Source organism: Octopus bimaculoides, chromosome 3, assembly GCF_001194135.2.
Source record: "Octopus bimaculoides isolate UCB-OBI-ISO-001 chromosome 3, ASM119413v2, whole genome shotgun sequence".
In the NCBI taxonomy this organism is placed as follows: Eukaryota; Metazoa; Mollusca; class Cephalopoda; order Octopoda; family Octopodidae; genus Octopus; species Octopus bimaculoides.
The window spans coordinates 73985873-74006796 of NC_068983.1; the positions used below are offsets into that span (position 1 = coordinate 73985873).

At 37.4% G+C, this 20924-nt stretch overlaps 1 long non-coding RNA gene across 1 annotated transcript; it reads left to right on the plus strand.

The window, feature by feature from the left end:
- Positions 1 to 306: 306 nt before the first annotated feature.
- On the plus strand, positions 307 to 19516 carry LOC128247300 (uncharacterized). The gene is made up of 2 exons (XR_008263672.1): positions 307 to 14795; positions 17321 to 19516. It is a non-coding gene; the product is annotated as an uncharacterized LOC128247300 (long non-coding RNA).
- The last annotated feature ends 1408 nt before the right edge of the window (positions 19517 to 20924 follow it).

Consider the following 20924-nt stretch of genomic DNA (forward strand, 5'->3'; position numbering starts at 1 on the left):
CAGATATGTGTCTGGGAGGAATTCTCTTATCACATTGATGTTGCCCATGCTGCAGGTGGTGGCTGCATTGAACACTTGTAAGACAGGAAATAAAAGTTGATTGTGTGTAAATACTTGTGACTTAGCTGGAGTTTTCTATTGCTTTTTCTTATTAAAATATTGAGTAATGAAATCGGTTCATTCTTTTTGAATAACTTTGTATATATATATATATATATATATATATATATATATATATATATATATATATATATATATATATATATATGAAGGGGTACCCAAAAGAAACTGGAATTTTGCAATATTTTATTCACTTAGTTTTACATGTTTAAACTTTTATTACCTTCAAAGTATTCTCCATTTGAAGCAATGCATCAGTACAGATGCATTTTCCACTGTTTGAAGCAGTCCTGGAATTCTTGCAAATGCCTCCATGGTTTTTTTTCTTCACTTCTTCCACATCTGCAAACGTTTTCCTTTAAGGACTTTTTTGCATTTGGAGGGACAAAAAATGTTGCAGGGAGCAAGATGGGTGAATAGAGAGGTTGGTAAGTGAGGTCATGCCATTTTTAGTCAACAACTGTCTCATACTCAAGGTGGTGTGCACAGGTGCATTGTTGTAATGAAACCACCACTCTCCACTTTGTCACAGGTCGGGGTGTTTTTGTCTTATCGCGTCTTGCAAATGCTTCAGAACTGCCAAGTAAAATGTCTAGTTAACAATTTGACCAGGAGGAACAAATACTGCGTGGACAATTCCTTTTGCATCAATGAAACAAATCATCATCATCTTGACATTGGACTTCACTTGACACTCTTTTTGAGGGTGTGGTGACATTGAATGCTTCCATTGACTTGATTGCTGCTTCATTTCTGGGTTGTAGCCATAGCACCACCTTTCGTCACCAGTGATGACCTTTGAATAAAGGCTTGGATCAGTTTTCAACTGTTCTTTCAGTTCACAACATGCATTCAGTCGTGACTGCTTTTGATCTTCCGTGAGTAAGCGTGGCACAAATTTTGCTGCAACTCTTTTCATTCACAGTTCCCCACTCAAAATTCATTGGCAGGAGCTCCAGGACGCATCAGTCATATCAACAAGTTTGTCAATTATTCAGCAGTGGTTCTCCAAGGTCAGTTCATGAATTTTCATGAAGTTTTCATTCATTTGGGAGGTTGATGTTGGCCCTGAATGCGGTTGGTCTTCAAGCAACAAGTGACCATTCCTAAAACATGGGCACCATCCTTGTAAGCTGTTTGAAGCATGAGAACTGTTTCGGCCACTGTTTTCCCCAGCAGAAAACAGAATTTCATAGAAGCATGCTGTTCCTTTCTTTCAGTCATTGCAAAAATTAACAAACAGGGAAGAAGCATTGCAAAACAAAGATGCATCATGTGACAGTAAGACTTCACACACCACTGCTGGTTGGCAGACAGATGTCTGAGGGTCACATCAAGTGGCTTCTAGTGGTGGAAGCCTGAACTACAACAGACTTGTCCCACAGAGGGTGTTTTCAGTTACTTTTGGTTACCCTCTCATATATAAACATATACATATATATATATATATGCACAGGTATAACTAAAGTTATAGGGGCAGGCATGCCTGTGTGGTGATGCACTTTGCTTCTCAACCAGATGGTTTCAGGTTCAGTCCTTGTATTTTAAAAGGTACAGCCTTGTTATACAATGTGTCATGCTGATTTTTCTTGAGAATTAGATTTATGGTACACGTCTGGGTGGAGGTGCATGGCTTAGTGGTTGGGGATGTTGGACTCATGATTGTAAGATTGTAGTTTCAATTCCTGTACCAAATAATGCGTTGTATTCTTGAGCAAAATGCTTCATTTCATGTTGTTCTAGTCCACTCAGCTGGCAAAAATGAATAATCCCACAATGGACCAGTGTCTCATCCAGGTAGGGAATCTATACACCATGCAAACCAGGAAACTGACCCTTATGAATTGGCACAACTCGAAAAAGTAACTTTACCTTTTTTTACACATGCCTGTAGAATGCTCAGCCGCTTTTACATTAATTCAGGAGTAGGTAATTCATTTGATTTGACAAGTGAATCCCCATTGTCAAATGACAGGGACCTATCGTTCTCTGATATAACATTTCAATCTCAATAACCAGAGATCACTGTGCATCTCATGAGATTATGGATCTGCAACTGAAAAGCTTCTCTCCAGAGCACATGTTTGCAGTATTCTTTTTGTTTTTATGATGTCAAATTGGCTGAGTTGTTCAAGCATCAGATAGAATACCTTGTGGTATTTATTCCTGCTCTTCTGTACTGTGGATTCAAATCTAATTAAAGTTAACTTTAATGTTCATCCTTTCATCTGTTCATCCATTTTAGTGGGGTCAATAAGTAAAGTACCAGTTCAGCACTGTAGATTGATGAAATTGTCAGGGTTGGATGAGATGCCTTGCTGTATCTATTCCATTTCTTTGCATTCTAACAGTCATGTATGCTCTGACATTGATGCCAAGCTGTAGTGGAATCGCCTTTCTCTTAGATGACATTGATGACATCAAGAAAGTAGATTTACTGGTCTCCTATGTAAAATAACATTGATAAATATCTCATTTATGTAGTGTAGTTGTTCTGGCTTTTAACCTCATCATTTGATATGTAAAAAATGTTCTAATATTCATATCCACGCTATGTGTTGACTATTTTGGCTTGTGATCATTGTTAGGTGATTTATTCCAGAATGTATGGAGGTGTACATTCAACCAAACTGGATTTGAACTAAGAATCTTTATTTCTAAACGTTGGGTAATAGTGTATCAGTAAGTCATTGCTCTTAGTTTGGAGATGTACCTGGTTTGAATCAAATTTGAAACTTTGTACACTTCTAGAGATGAGACAACAGCAACAGTGATAATAGTGTTGATGACAACAATGGTGATGGCAGCAATGATGGCGATGAGGATGATGATGATGGCAGTGATGATGGTGATATAAAATTTAGTGTCAACATAAATATTGGGAAAAGAATTCTCATCTCTAAAGTTGAAATCATTATTAGTCTGAAAAGTTATCATCTTATCAACAATTCAAATTTAGATCAGCAATTCTTAACCTGAGGGAAATTTTATGTCTGAGGATAGATTTTAGGATATCAATAAAAACTTTGAAAACTTCAATGGAGAAGTTGTTTTCATATTGAAAAATTCTGCATTATTTGCATTTATTTTCATTTGATTTATTTTCCTTAATGCTAATCTTTTAATGATGCCAATATTAAATTAAAATAAAGCTGTTAATGTTATGCAATAAATTGTGGTGTATACAAGGCATTTTCCTGATGATATGTGAGTAAAGAATCGGGATGATAAACTGGAAAAAGGAAGAAATACTGAAAAATGTTAAAAAAACACTGATTTATATAGACTAAAAAAATTACTAAGAACCTTAAAAAGGTATTTTATGTAAAGAAATAAACTTTTTTTCAGTGAGAAATAATATTTCATTGGACTACTTATAACAGCATGGAAAGTAGAAGATAAACAATGATGATAAGTACTTGTTTGTCTGCTGTTTTTTAAAAATTTTATTCTTTTCTTTTGCATGACATTTGTCGAACTCTTTACCACTGAAGGCAGTTTTCCAGCATGGTCGTGGCTGTTATTACTAAACAAACTAAAATACTAACGATTCAAAAGTATGAAATGGTTCTTGGTAAAGATTTTTAACAAGCTGTACAGCTTGTATGATTTTATAAACTTGTTTGTATTTTGTAAAATACCCAATATTTTATGTTCATTGCTGTGTTAATTTGTTATTTTGAATATAACCTAACAAAAGTTTCTTACATGGAATTACAATGGATGGTCTTTTATTGAAATATGAAAATTTCAAGACCAGTGGTTGTCTATCTGAAACCAAGAAGTGGTATTGGACAGGTATGTATAAAACAGATTAAACTTTGCTAATCATCTTCAATAGTTTATAACCTCTTTTAGAGCAGCCTCTTAATCAAGGAGTCTTGTCTTTCAAGTTACTGGGCAATTTCAGTAGCACCAATGACATGAAAATGTACCCAGCACATCCTCTAATGTGGTCAGCATTAGAAAGGGAGTTCAGTTGTGGGGACCATGCCAAAACAGACAATGGAGGTCAACCAGTCAGATCTTGTCAAACCATCCAACTCATGCCAGCATGGAACATGGGCATTAAATGTTGATGATAATGATGATGATGAAGATGATGACGACGACGACGACAACAATGACGACAATGAAAGCAATAGAGTTGAAATAGGTTTTTGGCTGATTCTCAAAGTAATGCTTAGTAGTTAGATAGGAAGCCAGGGGTTGTAAGCAGCCAAATTTCTCTCAGAGACTTCTTGAAAAGAAGTCTAAATCTAAAATTGGGTGACAATGCTGGAGTAACTTTCATCAAAGATCTGTCCAATTAGAGCTGGCTTGGTGTTAATCAACAGTGACAACAACAACAGCACACGTGCATATATACAAACATGCACACAAAACACAATGCAATGAATAAGACACAATACTCCAACATGACAAGAACGAAGCTCACAAATACCTAAGCTAAAGAATTACATATCAGTTAGTTAAGATTGATCTCGTCATGGTCATTTATTATTTAAGCTTAAAAGTTGGCAAGCTGGCAGAATTGCTTGCATGCTGGACAAAATGGTTAGTTGCATTTCTTCAGATTTTATGTTTTGAGTTTAAATTCCCCTGAGGTTGACTTTACCTTTTATCCTTTTAGCATCAATGAAATAAGTATGAGTTGAACACTGGGGCCAATGTAACTGATGACTCCCTCCCGCAAAATTTCAGACCTTGTGCATATGGAAGAAAGAATTAATTAGTGTTGGTTACTGAGTTTTCAATTTTATAACTAAATCCAACTTCCTACACAATAAATTTTTCTCATTATCATTTAGAATATAATGAGTAATTATTCTCAAATAGATTTACTACTTCTGTCAGTTATATGAAATTTCATATTTTAGTAATTTTAACCATTGTTGGTGCCTAGACTCAGGCCAATTTTGATTGAGTAGACCTGTGATCAAAGACACTTCAGTTGTGAATGTCTCTTTGTATATCTATGAATACATTGTTCAGATTTTTACAACAGTAGGGTGTGAACTTTCTATTTCTAGCAAACTGAGTGACTGCATAAAAGATTTTCTTATTGCCATATATTTGTAACTATTGTTGCTTGGCACCAGATCAGCTGTTATTAAGCAAATTTATAATGAAACACATTCTAGGACACAGCATACAAGGTGGTACCCAAACGAAACTGGAATTTTGCAATATTATTTGATTCACTTAGTTTTACATGTTTACGCTTTTATCACCTTCAAAGTATTCTCCATTTGAAGTAATGCATTAGTCCAGACACATTTTCCACTGTTCAAAGCAGTGCTGGAACTCTTGCAAAGTGATGGCTTTTAATGCCTCCGTTGTTTTTTCCTTCACCTCTTCTACATCTGGAAATTCTGTAGCACCAGTTTTGTTATCAGTGATGACCTTCGAAAAAAGGACTGGATCAAGTTCAGTTCACGACATGCATTCGGTCATGACTGCTTTTGATCTTCCATGAGCAAGTGAGGCACAAATTTTGCTTCAACTCTTTTCACTTGCAATTCCTTATTCAAAATTTGTTGACAAGAGCTCCAGTACACACTGGTCATAACAAACTCATCAATTGTTTGGTGATGGTTCCTGAATTTTCATGATGTTTTCTTTCATTTGGGAGGTCGATGGCTGTCCTGAATGAAGTTGGTCTTCAAACAACAAGTGACCATTCCTAAAGCAGGGAAACTACTTGTAAGCTTGTGTTTTGCTCAAGGCAGTATCCTTGTAAGCTGTTTGAGATACGACAACTATTTTGGTCACCATTTTCCCCAGCAGAAAACAGAATTTCATGGAAGCATGCTGTTCCTTTGTTTCAGCCATTGCAAAAATTGACAAACAGGGAAGAAGCACTGTAAAATAAAAACACACCACATGGCAGTATGACACCACACGATGCTGCCGGTTGACAGACTGATGCTTGAGGGTCACATCACGTGGCGTCTAGCTGCAGAAGCCTGAACTACAACAAGTTTATCCCTCAGATAACATTTCCGGTTACTTTTGGGTACCCCTCATATGTTTCACTACCCAATGTATGCTTTTTTTTTTATAATGATGCAATAGGAAGGAGATTGGGCTGTTGTTTCTTGCAGGTTAAATGACCACATAGAGGCTCTCACATTAGCTAGTATTTTAAGTTGTTCATTGTTATGTTGGCATATGGAAATACAACATAATAATACATGGGAATGAATCAGAGTTATTTTAAGGGAGATAGTTTTCATTTTTAGTTTTTAAATCCCTGGATGTAAGTTATAATTGCTAATTATAAATGCAAATAATGGCATCAAAATATTTTTATTCTCTATTTTTCAAAGAAATTTTTTACCAAAACAGAAAATAAAAGGAAAATACTTTTAAAAAGAATCAATATTCTCTCATTAAAAAGAATAAATAACTTGACTGAAATAGAAATATATTTATCTATGATAGGAAAACTAATTGTCAGGAGATGGTGAAGAGAACAGACACACATACACACAGAGGCATGGATGTGTGGTAAGATATTTGCTTCCCAATGACATGATTTTCAGTTCAGTTCTACTGTATGTCAAACAAAATCACTCCAGAAGTAACCACAAAAATGACAGATATGTATTTCACTATAGTTGCAGCTGATCCATATGTACACGATGGACTGCCTCACAGTTTTCACTTATCAGATTTATTCACAAGGTATTGGTTGGCCTGAACACTTGCCCCTTCCCTCTATGTCAGCCTGACTGAGCAACTTTATGGTCTAAAGTGCTCCATCATTGATAATCTTGGCTTCCTATTCAGACATGATTGATCCTCTGTTGGTTTTGACAACTGTCAGTTGTTCAATTAACTAACCTAGCTGCTTATTAAAGTAACGTGTGAATGGCTGAATATCCCATCTATGACACATGTTTTCTTAATATAATTCTTCGGTACCACCGGACTGGCCCTCGTGCTGGTGGCATGTAAAAAGCACCCACTACACTCTCAGAGTGGTTGGCGTTAGGAAGGGCATCCAAATGTAGAAACTCTGCCAGATCAGATTGGAGTTGGGTGTAGCCATCTGGTTCACCAGTCCCCAGTCAAATCGTCCAACCCATACTAGCATGGAAAGTGGACGTTAAATGATGATGATGCCAAATCAGTCAAGCACAATATGTGACAAAGCTGTTACAGTTCATCTTTATTCTTTTACTTGTTTCAGTCATTTGACTGTGACCATGCTGGAGCACCACCTGATGGGTTTCCACACAAAATTTCTTTCTACCCACTTTCACTCACAAGACTTACCACTTCATGCATGGTGCTACAGTTTAGCATGATGTCATGTGACTTTATGGTTAGGGTGTTACACTCATGATTGCAAGATCATGGTTTCAATTCCATGACCAGCAGTAATTGTATTTTAGAGCAAAACACTTTATCTCATGCTCCTCCAGTCCCCTCAGCTGTAAATAGGTAATCCTGCAATGGATTGGAATTCTGTTGAGAAATAACATTGGCCTGCTTATCCAGCCAGTATGATGGCATCATTTTAAAGCTACAACAATGCAAGGAAGTGCAGTATCCATTAGTCTGGTTGATACAGTGATTACTGTGTAGTACTGTCATGTAGCTAGCTGTTAGTAGGTACCACATGGTGGTATAGTTCTTTATAGTAAGCAGGGTACCATTTTGCTATAGTAAAGCAGCTGTTTCTTGGTATGTTATGGTGGTATAGTTCTCCATTGTAAGCAGGGTACTATTGTGCAATAGTAATGCAGCTGTTCATAGGTACCTCATGATGGTATAGTTTCCCATTGTAAGCAAGATACTATTGTGCTATAGTAATGCAGCTATTCATACGTACCTCATGATATAGTTCTCCATAGTAAGCAGGGTACTATTTTGCTATAGTAATGCGGCTCTTCATAGGTACCTCATGGTGGCATGCTTCTCCATTGTAAGCAGGGTACTATTGTGCTATAGTAATGCAGTTGTTAGTAGGTACCTCGTGGTGGTATAGTTTTCCATAGTAAGCAGGGTACTATTGTGCTACAGTAATGCAGTTGATAGCAGATGCCTCAAGATGGTATAGCTCTGCAGAATATCTATGTTAATATAACAAACTTAAGCTGTGTGGGAGAGGTGAGATTATAAATATAATACACTTGGCTATGACAGTCATAATATTCAGATTCAGTAATAAATTGCAAGTCAGATTAACTGAAGCATTAGGAAACTATACACTACCTTGTAAGCTTGTTCTAAATCTGATATGGGTAGCATAGTCTTAATGTGTAAACAGAGAGGAAGGGGGCCTGGTAAACATAACTATTACAAAGTAATTATTGTGGTTCTTGAAAGATTCCTAGAAGCAAGCAAAATTACACTGTATAGGATAAGGTAACATGGGTAATACAAAAAATGATTTTCTATATATAAAGAGTGAATTTGGTAGAAGGAATCTGTGTGGAAGTCTATGATATATATACCATCTTCATTATCATCATCACCGTCATCAGTTAGCATCTGCTTTCCATGCTGGCATGGGTTAGACGGTTTGACTGAAACTAGTAAGCTGGGAAGCTGAACGAAGTTCCAATCTGATTTGGCATGGTTTCTACAACTGGATGCCCTTCCTAAAGCCAACCACTTCAAGAGTGTAATGGGTGCTTTTTACGTGCCACTGGCATGGGTACCAGTTACATGGCACTGGTATCAGCCACAACTATGATTTCTCTAAGCTTGATGAGTCTTCTCAAGCACTGGCATATTGCCAAAGGCCTCAGTCACTTGTCATCACCTCTGTGAAGCCCAACGTTTGAAGGGTGCTTTTCACTAGCATAGGTGCCAGTTATGTGACATTGGCATCGTCTTTGTGTTTGTCTTTGACCCACACAGTGCTTAACAACTGGTTTTGGTTTTTATATGTCCTTGTAGCTTGGTGGTTTGGCAAATGTGACCAATAGAATAAGTAGCAAACTTAAAAAAGCAAAATAAGTACAAAGTGGTGCACCAGTATGGTTGCAGTCAAATGAATGAAACAAGTAAAAGATAAAGATAGGAAAACATTGGACACATTAGGGGTTAATGATGCTAAAGAAAAGGTTTAAATAAGACCAAAACAATGTAAAAGATATGAAGGATAAAATCAAGACAAAACTCACAAAAATAGCAAGAAAAAATGGAGAAAACAAACTTCTCTGTGACCAGCATCCGGCAATATTCAACAGAAAGGAAGTGAAGCAATATTAAAGTCAGCAATAACTCAAAAGATCGGGAATAAATGTAAAAACAAATCTAATTTTAGATGTGTAAGATTAATACCGAAACCACGAAACAATGCTAAAATTAAGTAATAAAATGGAAATTCATGTCAACTGCTAACTATGCAATCATCAAAGTTTGCTGTTGACATAAATTAACATAATTTATGGGTGATTTTTGTAAAGACAAAATATATCCACATATATTATTAGGTAGCTATAATAGGTGCAGGAGTGGCTGTGTGGTAAGATGTTTGCTTCCCAGCCAAAATGGTTCCAAGTTGAGTCTCACTGTGTGACACCTTGGGCAAGTGTCTTCTACTATAGCATTGGGTTGACCAAAGTCTTGTGAGTGAATTTGGTGAATGGAAGATGAAGCAAGCTTGTTATATATATGTATGTGTCATCATTATTATCATTTAACGTCCGTTATCCATGCTGGCATGGGTTGGATGGTTTGACTGGCCTGGCTCGCTGGAAGGCGTGAAGTATTCTTTACATGCCACCAGCATGGGTGCACTTGGCTTGATGGGTCCTCTCAAGCACAGCACATTGCCAAAAGTCTTGGTCACTAGTCATTGCCTCTGTGAGGCTCAAAGTTTGAAGATCATGCTTCATCACCTAGTTCCATGTCCTCCTGGGTCTACCTCTACAACAGGTTCCCTCCACAGTTAGATATCAGCACTTCTTTACATGGCTGTCCTCGTCCATATGCATCACATGACCATACCAGTGCAGTTGTCTCTCTTGCAAACCACATCTTATTCCTCTTATGCTTAACTTTTCTCTCAAGATGCTTACGTTCTGTTGAACATGCATACTGACATTACACATCCAGCGAAGCATATTGACTTCATTTCTTTCAAGCCTACGCATGTCCTCAGCTATCACAGTCCATGTTTCACAGCCATGCAGCATTGCTGTTCGCACACAGGTATCAAACAATCTGCCTTTCATTCTGAGAGAGAGGCCTTTTGTTTCCAGCAGCGGTAGAAACTCTCTTAACTTTGCCCATCCTAATTTTATTCTCATAACTATGCTCTTGGAGCATCCACCTCCATTACTAACTTTGTTACCTAGATAACGAAAGCAGTTGATGGAGTCTATTTTCTGCTCATTTTCAGCGTTTATTGTACTTGTATATCTTTCAAATACAAAAGCTAGTTTCCCTATTAACCTTCCTCTGATATTGCTGCTCCTTTTATGTGTCCAAAGCTTACACTGGGTGCATCTTATGGAGTTTCTCCCTACACCTTTTCTACAGTTTGAGCAGGACCATCTACCTGAAGGGATTTGTGATTTGTCTGTCTTCCTACTCACTAAGACTTTGGTTTTTGCTAGGTTAACTCTACAGCCCTTTGATTCTAGACATTGCTTTTATACCTGAAACTTCTTTAGCTCAGGTAATGATTCAATTATATGAACAAGGTTATCGGCATAGATGAGCTCCCAAGGGCAGCCTGTCTTATATTCCTCTGCTATTGCCAGGAGGACTATGATGAATAAGAGGGGGCTGATCACCGATCCTTGGTGAACCCCTACCTGTACTCTGATTTCTTCACTGGACTCATTGCCAACCCTCACCTTACTGGAAGCATCCCTATACATAGCTTGTACAGTTCTCACCAACTACTTGTCTATCCATAACTTCTGCATTGACCACCAGATAAGGGATCAGGAGACCCTGTCAAAGGCTTTCCCCAAGTCAACAAAGGCTAAGTACAGAGGTTTATCTTTGGCTATGTATTTCTCCTGCAGCTGTCTCACCAGAAATATAGCATCAGTAGTGGTTCTCCCTGGCACTAAACTAAACTGCTACTCATCTAAGTTAACTATCTTCCTAACTAGTTGGGCTATGGCTCTCTCCATAACTTTCATCACCTGACCCAGCAATTTGATACTTCTGTAATTATTTCTATCTTAAGCATCACCTTTACCTTTGTGGCAGTTGACGATGGTGCTGCTACACCAGTCATTGGATATGACTCATTCATGAACCACCTGATGGTAACAATATAGGTACCTAGACTATAACACACATCGCAGATATTTTAAGCATCTCAGCAGTTATTCCTGATGGGCCAGGGGCTTTTTCTGTTTTCATATCCTTAATTGCTTTATCTACCAAGGAACTGTTGATTCAGGTAGCAGGTCCCTCAATTGGGTCAACATTTGGCAGACTTTCCTCCTCCCACTCATTCTCTGTGTTCAGCAATCTTTCATAATGGCATTTCCAAGCCTCCTTTTTTGCAGAATCATTACATGCAAGTGCACCATCATCCATATGGACACGTTTCTCTCCTGTGACATCACAATTTTCTCTCACACACTGTCTTGCAATCCGAAACACTTTAGTTCTTTGGTCCTCATGTCACTGAACATTTCTTTTCTGCTTCTCCCTTGATTAGATATATTTGTATCCTAGCATCCCTTCTGGCAATCTGACACAGTACCCTGCTACCCCCATTCTTCCAGGCATTCCACTGGAATTTTGCACCAGCCACTGATCTGGTCTGTGGCACTCATCAAGCTATTCCTCAACAATTCTCAGTTGCCCTCTATGTCACAAGTCTGTAGCTCCTCCTCCCTTTCATTTCTCAATTTCTCAGTTAGGATGTCCTTAAATCTCTGACCATATGAAAGGTCCTTTAGCTTCCAAATCCTTCTTTTCCAAATTGGTTTGCTTCTTGGCATCCTTTTGGCTTGGAGTCTAAAGTCACTTTTGACTAGACTATGCTGTGGGGTACATTCTTCACCAAGGAGGGACTTTGCATTTAGGAACAACCATGCATCCTGCTGTTTGGTGAGAATGTATAAATATATATGTCTACATGTGTGTCTTTGTGTCAATATTTGTCCCCCATCATTGCTTGACAATTGGTATTGTTGTGTTTACATCCCTATAAGTTTGTGGTTTGACAAAAGTGACCGATAGAATAAGTACCAAGCTTTACAAACTGTTGTGTGGACGACCCCAGGCGATAAGTAGGCTAGTCCACTATGTATAAATAGCTAGATGAAAAGTGTTGCGTAGAGCGAGCCACAGCCGTCGGTAGACTAGACATAGAGTTGTTGGAAGTGAGAGTTGAGTAGTTGTGTAGAGGTCATCCGCACGTGTGATATAACAAACAAAGAAAGAAAATAAGTTCTGTGGTCGATTCGTTTCACTAAATTTCTTCAAGTTAGTGCCCCAGTATGACCACAGCTGAATGACTGAAACATGTAAATGATAAGAGATTGTAATTGCGTAACATGCAGATTCTTCCACATGCAAACTGATGATAAACAATATCAATATAGTTTGAATCTAGTATGTATCAATGGCTATGATACTATGGAATATGTCGAGACTGATAAAGAGATAGAAAAAGAGCCACCCTGATATCATGAACACAGACCAAAATGAAACACTGTACATTTTTATTTCTTTATTGCCCACAAGGGGCTAAACATAAAGGGGACAAACAAGGACAGACAAAGGGATTAAGTCGATTACATCGACCTCAGTGCGTAACTGGTACTTAATTTATCGACCCCGAAAGGATGAAAGGGAAAGTCAACCTCGGCGGAATTTGAACTCAGAAGGTAACAGCAGACGAAATACCGCTAAGCATTTCACCCGGCGTGCTAACGTTTCTGCCAGCTCGCCGCCTGTACATTCTGATAAGCATCATGATTTCTTTTAATCAAAATTCTTCTGGAAGATAACAGACATTACCAAAGTATAAGGACTTTGAGCTGGAAGTAATTGTACTAGTTGTAACTGGCAAATTAACCCTTTTATTGCAAAAATTAAATTTCATGGTTATTCCAGAAATGATCTTAAATATGTACCAAAAAATAGTTGAAAATAATTTAAAGCATCACTTAGTCGAGGTGATCTTAATTTTGGGAGCTATATGAAGAGAAAATGCACCCAGTACACTCTAAAGTGGTTGATGTTGGGAAGGGTATCCAGTTGAAGAAACTATGCCAAAGCAGACACTGGGATATGACTCAGTCTTTCAACTTGTCAGATCCTGTCAAACCATTCAACTCATGCCAGCATGAAAGACAGATAGATGTTAAAAGATGATAATGACACACGTATACACACACACACACACACACACACGGCATTCAGGCTAAATTTGTCAAACGTTTATGCCACCTTTTTTTTCAGGAACAACTTAATATATTGGTGAAACATCAATGGCATTGGAGAGCATAAAGATTAAAGATGTAGTTGAAAAGAAGTTAGCTGACATGGAGGACTGGAAGCCATCTGAATACTGGAAAAGAATTACCTGTATCATGATGATTTGTACTGGGTATCAAGATGCTGACATCATGACTCAGTGCTCTGTGAACAGTGTAAAGGCCGTAAGACATGACTTGGACAGCTGCAATGAAGACTACAAAGCTGTAGGGGACAGAACAGGCATTCTGATTGAGTCTGCACACTGGAATTCATCCATCAACTGCAGGACAAGGTGATGGAAGATCTGAAAAGGGAATTCAGGATTTGGTGAGGGAGATGTATGTTGGAGTCACCACCATAAAGCTGGCCATGAATGAAGGCCTTCACTATCACTTGTACAAGAGGTACAAGAGATGAATTTTGATAGCTAAGGCCAATGCGAACCACTTGGTAAAGAAAAAACTCCTGAACAAGCTGAGACATCTTGTTGACCCAGGGATGATCTGGTTCTTCTCAAACAGAAAGAATTTCTGCCGGGAGCAGTTGCACAACATCCAGAACAACAGGTGGCTTACCTACAATCCATGTAATGACCCACATGTCATGAAAACTAAGTTTCCCCAAAGTATGATGTGTCTCCAGTGAGGGTGATGCCATGTTGCCACACATCTTTGAACAGAGTCTTAGGCTCAATTCAAATGGCGATGTGAAGCTGCTGGAGATGAGATCAAACCCTGGCTGGAGAATGTTGCTGCTGAAAGGCAATATGTGTGGTACTAGGATTTAACTTTTTGCTATACCCCCAGAAAGAGTCAGAAGTGGTTGTCAGAGAATTTCTATGACTTTACCAGCCCCAATTTTTGGCCTCCTAATTCCTCTAATTCTGATCTTATGGATTACTATGTGGGGCATGGTTGAGAAAGACACCAACTACTTTGCCTGCAACACCAAGGTTGAACTGGTGGCCAAGATCAAGGTGTTGTTTGAAGATGTTCCCAGGGACACAGTGAAGAATGCCTGCCCCAGGCTCTGGAGCTGACTTGAAGCTGTTGTGGAAGCTGAGGGTTGCTACTTCGAGTAAACTGTTAGATCCTTGTGTATATATATATGACAGGCTTCCTGCAGCATCTGTCTATCAAATTCACTCACCAGACATCAGTAAGCCAAAGGTTATAACAGAAGACGCTGACTTATCCAAAGTGGTGTACAGTGGGACCAAACCTGAAACTACATGACAATACCTGTACTTGTTTGTAAGTATCAAAAATTATTTAATTTCTAATGAGGAAGTTTAGAGTCAAGAAAATCTTATCAAATTATATATATATATATATATATATATATATATATATATATATAAGGGAGAAAGAAGGAGGAATGTAAGAGAAAGAGAAAAAAGGGGGTGTATGAGTGGGGAGAGAAGATAACAGGGAAAGAAACTACTTCAAAAATATGAGAGAAGGGTTTTCAAAAGTGTCCTAATATTGTTTTTTATTCATAAAGATAAGGTTACTAACCTGAAATATAATTTAATTATTCTCATTGCTATGAGACTTTTAGATGAGACAGATTTTTGTATTTGAAACAGCAGAGAAACACTATATCTTTATACAAAACGAGAAGCTAGTGGTAGTAATTAATATCTGACAGTTTGTATTAAAAACCCGTATTAAATGCACCAGTCTCGAACCAACTGACGATGATGATGGTGATGACGATGATGACATACCTCCACAGACACATTAACACATTTAACATTCCATCAGTACTCAAAATAAGACATCTCTCATTTACCCATACACTGAATATTTTACACAATTAATACACGTCAACAGATGCCTATACTGTCCACCACAATCACCACTACCACCACACCACCACGATCACCACTACCACCACACCACCATCGTCACCAGTGCTAAACATATGAGTTTGAAACTAAAGGGAAAACAATATAAGTACATATTTTAAATTAACAGACAAAAATGTTATTAAAAGCTGTTAGTCATGTGTTCAAAGAATTCATAAACTATACAAAAATGATAAAAGGCTTAATTTGTGTTTACATGATGCTATTGATGACAATGATAGTGGTGGTGGTGGCGGCAGAAGTGGTGGTGGTAGTGGTGGCGCTGATGATGACAGTATGATGATTGCAGTAATGCTAACAGTAGAAATGGTAATGCAGACTAACTGATCTGTGTTGTTGATGATGACAAGTTGGATGATAAGAGAGAGTGTTGTATATATGTTGATAGCAATGTCGTTGTTGATTAGTCTCAAGTCAGCCATGATTGAGCAGACTTATGAGAAAAGGCACTCCAGTCATAACTATTGGACACTGTAGCAATTCTGCTGCATGTAAGAGCATTTTCTGTCAAAGGGATTATGTCTTTTGAACGAGTTATTTTATCTTTCTCACTCTCCAGCATTAGAAAGAAAGATATAAGGATAAAGAAGGAGGGATAGTGAAAGAGAGAGAAAGAAAGTGTAGAAGAGAGAGAAATGGTGTAGGTTGAATGATCACATAAAGGCACCCTTGGTTCATACTGTTGTTATCTAGGACAACATTTCGGTTTGTGTTTGTGTGTATGCATTTCTTTACACATGTTATATCCATGGGTGCATGGCTTAGTTGTTAGGGTGTTGCACTCATGATCTAGTAATCATGGTTTCAATTCCTAGACTGGGTGGTGCATTGTGTTCTTGAGCAAAACACTTCATCTCACATTGCTCTGCAATCACTTTGACACCTGATGCATGGCATCTGTTCAGGCAGTGTCGATTTGATGGAGAGAGTGAGTTAATGTGTAGCATGAACATTTGGTCACTATAAACAATTCATTTGTGCAGGTCATTCAACAAAAGCTCGTACATTGTCTTTGATGGCAGAGTCTATTATTATATACATGATGGCCGTCCACTTGTGACCAAGGAAGACCATTGCTGACCATCACGAACATTGTGCGCTCTAGGACAAACTTATATTTTGCATTTGCGGCTCCATTGGTGGCTAATGGGCCCTGCTCTTGACATGCATACACAACTGCAAACATTGCAGACCAAGCTTTCCCTATTCACTATACGGGCCGTGCACTTTCGTGCAGCTCGCTTATGTTCTTCTTGCTGGATACATGCTCTCTCAAAAGTGTTGATCCCCTGTTTAACCTGCTTCCTCCATCTGTGGCGATGACACGCATTGTTCTCCCAGTCAGTGTCCTGCATATCACAGGCCTTTATATACATACATACACATGCACACAGACATGCATGCATACACATATATACATATCATTCATTTGTTTATTTAATTAAAGCATCTAAATAAAGCTGGATTAGCCATGACAAACTGTCAAAGGTATATAAAACTCCTTAGGTATTAGAAAAAAATGAAAACAAAACTGACTTAAAAGAAGAAAAAGAGGGTGAAAACTACAGATTAAGAATAGTTAAATGTTTCTGTTGTTAGACCTTTTGGTATGAAGATCTTATTTGTGGTCAGTGGATCCTTGAAATAAATTGCATTTCTAATCATAGTAGCCATTTTAAGACATTTCAAAATGTTCTCTCTCTGACTGGTAATTTTTGCTTTGGAACAAAGAATGCCAGCACAAAGGTAATTTCATACAACCTCTTCATGAGAATATTTGAAGTGCATTCCAAAAGTTTTAAAAGTGTTTTTTAGGAGAGGCTGTAATAACTGTTCTAGATTATTGTAATTTTAGTATATCATTACTATGTATCTAATAAGCTGAACTACCACCTTTTGTTATTCCAGATTGAAGGAGATAACTGTAGCAGCACTTTGAACACACCCTGCAAAACACTGCTTTTCACAGTTGACTAGTTTGCAGATGGGATGTAAAGCTTAAAGTTTTGAGTTATACTGGGCAAAAACACTACAGAGATATATTGAATACTCCAGATTGCTTATGGATTAACTTCTATGAGCCAAGCATCTGTTTTTCAATGGCACAAAAGGTTCAAAGACAGCAGAGAGGAGGTGAAAGATGATATGGGAGGGATGTCAGAACATCAGACCTGGTTGAGAAAATTTGCTCATTGTATGTCTATGAAGACAATAAGATTACAGTTTGGAGTTGGTGAAGCAACAGTACACAGAATTAATCATGAAGATCTGAACATGAGCAAAATTTGTGCAAAGTTTCTTCCCAGGGTGCTCAGTGATGAACAGGAGGAAAGACTTGTTGACTGTAGGGAGATGGTTGAGCTCATTACCTCCAATCCAAGAGAGCGTGAGACTTTGGTGACCTGTGATGAAAGCAGGATCTACTGCTATGATCCAAAGTCCATGAGGCCATTGCCTCCTGGCTCTCTATTGTAAAACAGTCTTTTACCACTTTTGTATCTGTCTTTTGACAACAGTTGTCGCTCTGACAGATATTGTTATATTCCAAATTCGTTGATAGAGTGGTTCTATCTGGCACTGTACAACCCCCAGTCATACAGTGTTATTATCCTCAAATGGTTGGAATGTTATAACGTCCACTCAGTACCACAATAAAGTTACTATATCAGCACAGACATGACTATCAACACAAACTACATGTACTTTTGACCTTCTGTCAATCAGCTACTGGTCTATTTATAATGGCTGGTTACTACCACTTTTTACTGAGAGGGGTGTACAGTTTCACTATACAACACTCTGATACCCAAGAAGGCCAGGCAAAGCAAGTCCACTAGAAAGCTCATGAGGATCCCCTTTTTCAACAGCAATGGTATCCACTACACCCACTGAGTTCCCTCTAACCAGATGGTCAACAAAGACTACTTTATGCAGGTTTTGAGGTAGTTCAGGAAGAGATTTTGTCATAAAAGACCAGGGTGTCTGTACCAGAACAATGCACCAATCCACAATTCCATTCTGGTAATAAACTACTTGAGATGAGCATCAAAACTATTTCTCATCCTCCATACAGTCCTCCCTACATTGAGAAGATGAAGGAAACTGACAAGGGTCCTGGATACCTTCATTTTGTGAGACTTACATGGGGCCTTCATGAAGTGGCTGGAGTGCTGTAACAAGGGCATTGAAGTCAGAGGATCCTACCTTGTAGATTAGAGTTTTGTACTTTGCAATAAATAAATCTCTCTCCTAAAAAGTCTCAAAACTTCTGGAATACATGTGGAGTTTACTATAGTTCAAAGGAATATGACCAATTCAAAGCCAACAAGTCTTTACTCAGTGTATGATATTTTCTGGCATACCAGTCAAATATTTTAGACCAAAATTTACAGCCCCAAACAGTAGGTTGGTTTGTAATACACCAAAGTGACTTTGGAGGACCAAAAATTTCAAACAATGAGGATTTGGAAAGATGTTAAAATGCTTACACTAAATACTGTCAACCTTTATACCAGAAAATGCAGTGTACATTGACAGACCTGACAGGAATAGTCATGTACTAAAGTTTGATAGTTTATCTCTGAATTCTTCCAGTATTTTTACCCCTTTGACTAATTATACCTTCAGTGAATGACTTTAAAATATAATGCATGCATGTATGCATGTACATATGCATGTATGTTGTTATTTTATGATTGCATGAATAGATATTTAACATGCAACAATGTTTGTGCATAGATATATTCAGTTTACAGTTATATAGTAAAGTAGAAGGAGTGTTTTATTCCTGTTTTTAATTACTTTCTTTATTTTGCTTACAAATTTGTTTGTATTTCTGTGACTCCTCCTCCTCCTTTTCCTTCTCAAACTTTGTTCAAATAGGAAAGAGTTTTTTTAGTCAACAGGCCTGCAAAGATTCTGATACAGATCCCAGTCAACATATCCAAGTTTCCTTTAGTGCTGTTGTATTCTAAGCAGCCATTTCAAAATGAAATTGAAAAATTATTTCAACTTTGTTATTATTTGTTTCACTTTGAAGAGGAGCTTTTATGTTCAAAATATTGTAAGATAAAATAAATGTTATTTGTTTTATAGAAAACAAAATCTGCATTGTCATGACTTTTTTCTTTTATTCAAGTACTCAAATATGTATATATGTGAGTGTGTGTGGCTGATATAGGTGTGTATATATTCATGTGTAAAAATAGGAACAAAAATATAATATAATTTAATTAAAAAAAAAAAAAGAGAGAAAGGAAATAATTTTTTCAGTTTGCTTGCATATAAGTATACAAATGCCGGAGCTAAGAGCTTTGAGGCATTTTCATCGGCTATTTTGACGATAGACACTATGAAAACAAAACCGTTGAATAAAAGGGAAGTTATTCTAATCGGCATAAAAAAAATATAAAAGATATAGAATATAAAAAAATAAAACAAAAATTCACACCTTAAGCTTCAGACAGTGGGATAAAAGAAAAACGAACAAATTATCCAGTTATATATGGTTCTTAAAAGAATAAGATGTCAGCTATCAGATTCACTGGAAGATCTTGGCCAAGTGTAAACCTTATACCAACGGCAGTGGGAAGTGCAGTCTTTGTGATATGGAAAGATGGCTCGTCTGGAAAAGTTCATTAGATCCCACTACATGTCTCAATTCAAGAACTGAACTTTTTGGATCATGTCTACATATGTTACGGTTTTGGGCCCCCCAAGATCACGGATAGACCCTGCTTTTTTATTATGTCCCTGTACAAGCCTTCCATATGTCTTAACATTTTTTATTGCTTTATATATTTTTATATTTTTTTCATTTTTTTCTTTTTTTAATTGTGTGATTGTATTCATGTGTGAGTATATATATTAAATGTATGTGTGTGTATATATGTGTATGTATATGAGTGTAAGACTGCATACGGTGCATAAAGGTGACTGTCATACACATGTCTCCTTCCTTTATACGTATTTGTATGTACATATGCTTGTATATTTGCAGTTGTAGGTGTGTTGATTAATAGACTGGAGCCTGGTGTTGCCATCCGGTTTCACCAGTCCTCAGTCAAATCGTCCAACCCATGCTAGCATGGAAAGCGGACGTTAAACGATGATGATGATGATGATGATGATGTACCTCTACATATATGTAAATTCATGTATGCCGCGAATGTGAATATATGCCTCTACGAGTGTGCATATATGTATATGTTTACGTTTGTGTATGAGTATATTTATTTGTATAAATGTCTAATTTAAGTGTAGGCATATATGTATGTGAGGATGAAATTGTGTATACATATATACGTACAATGTGTGTATATATTTATACATATATATGCATATACATGTATATGTATATGCGTGTGTGTAGAGAGAGATGTGCATATGAGCATGTAAATGTGTGTATGGGTGTGTATATATATATATATATATATACACATGTCTGTGTGAGTGTGTATGTATGTAGATTTTATGAACGCAGAAGGTTTCTATCTATTGTGAGAATGTGGTT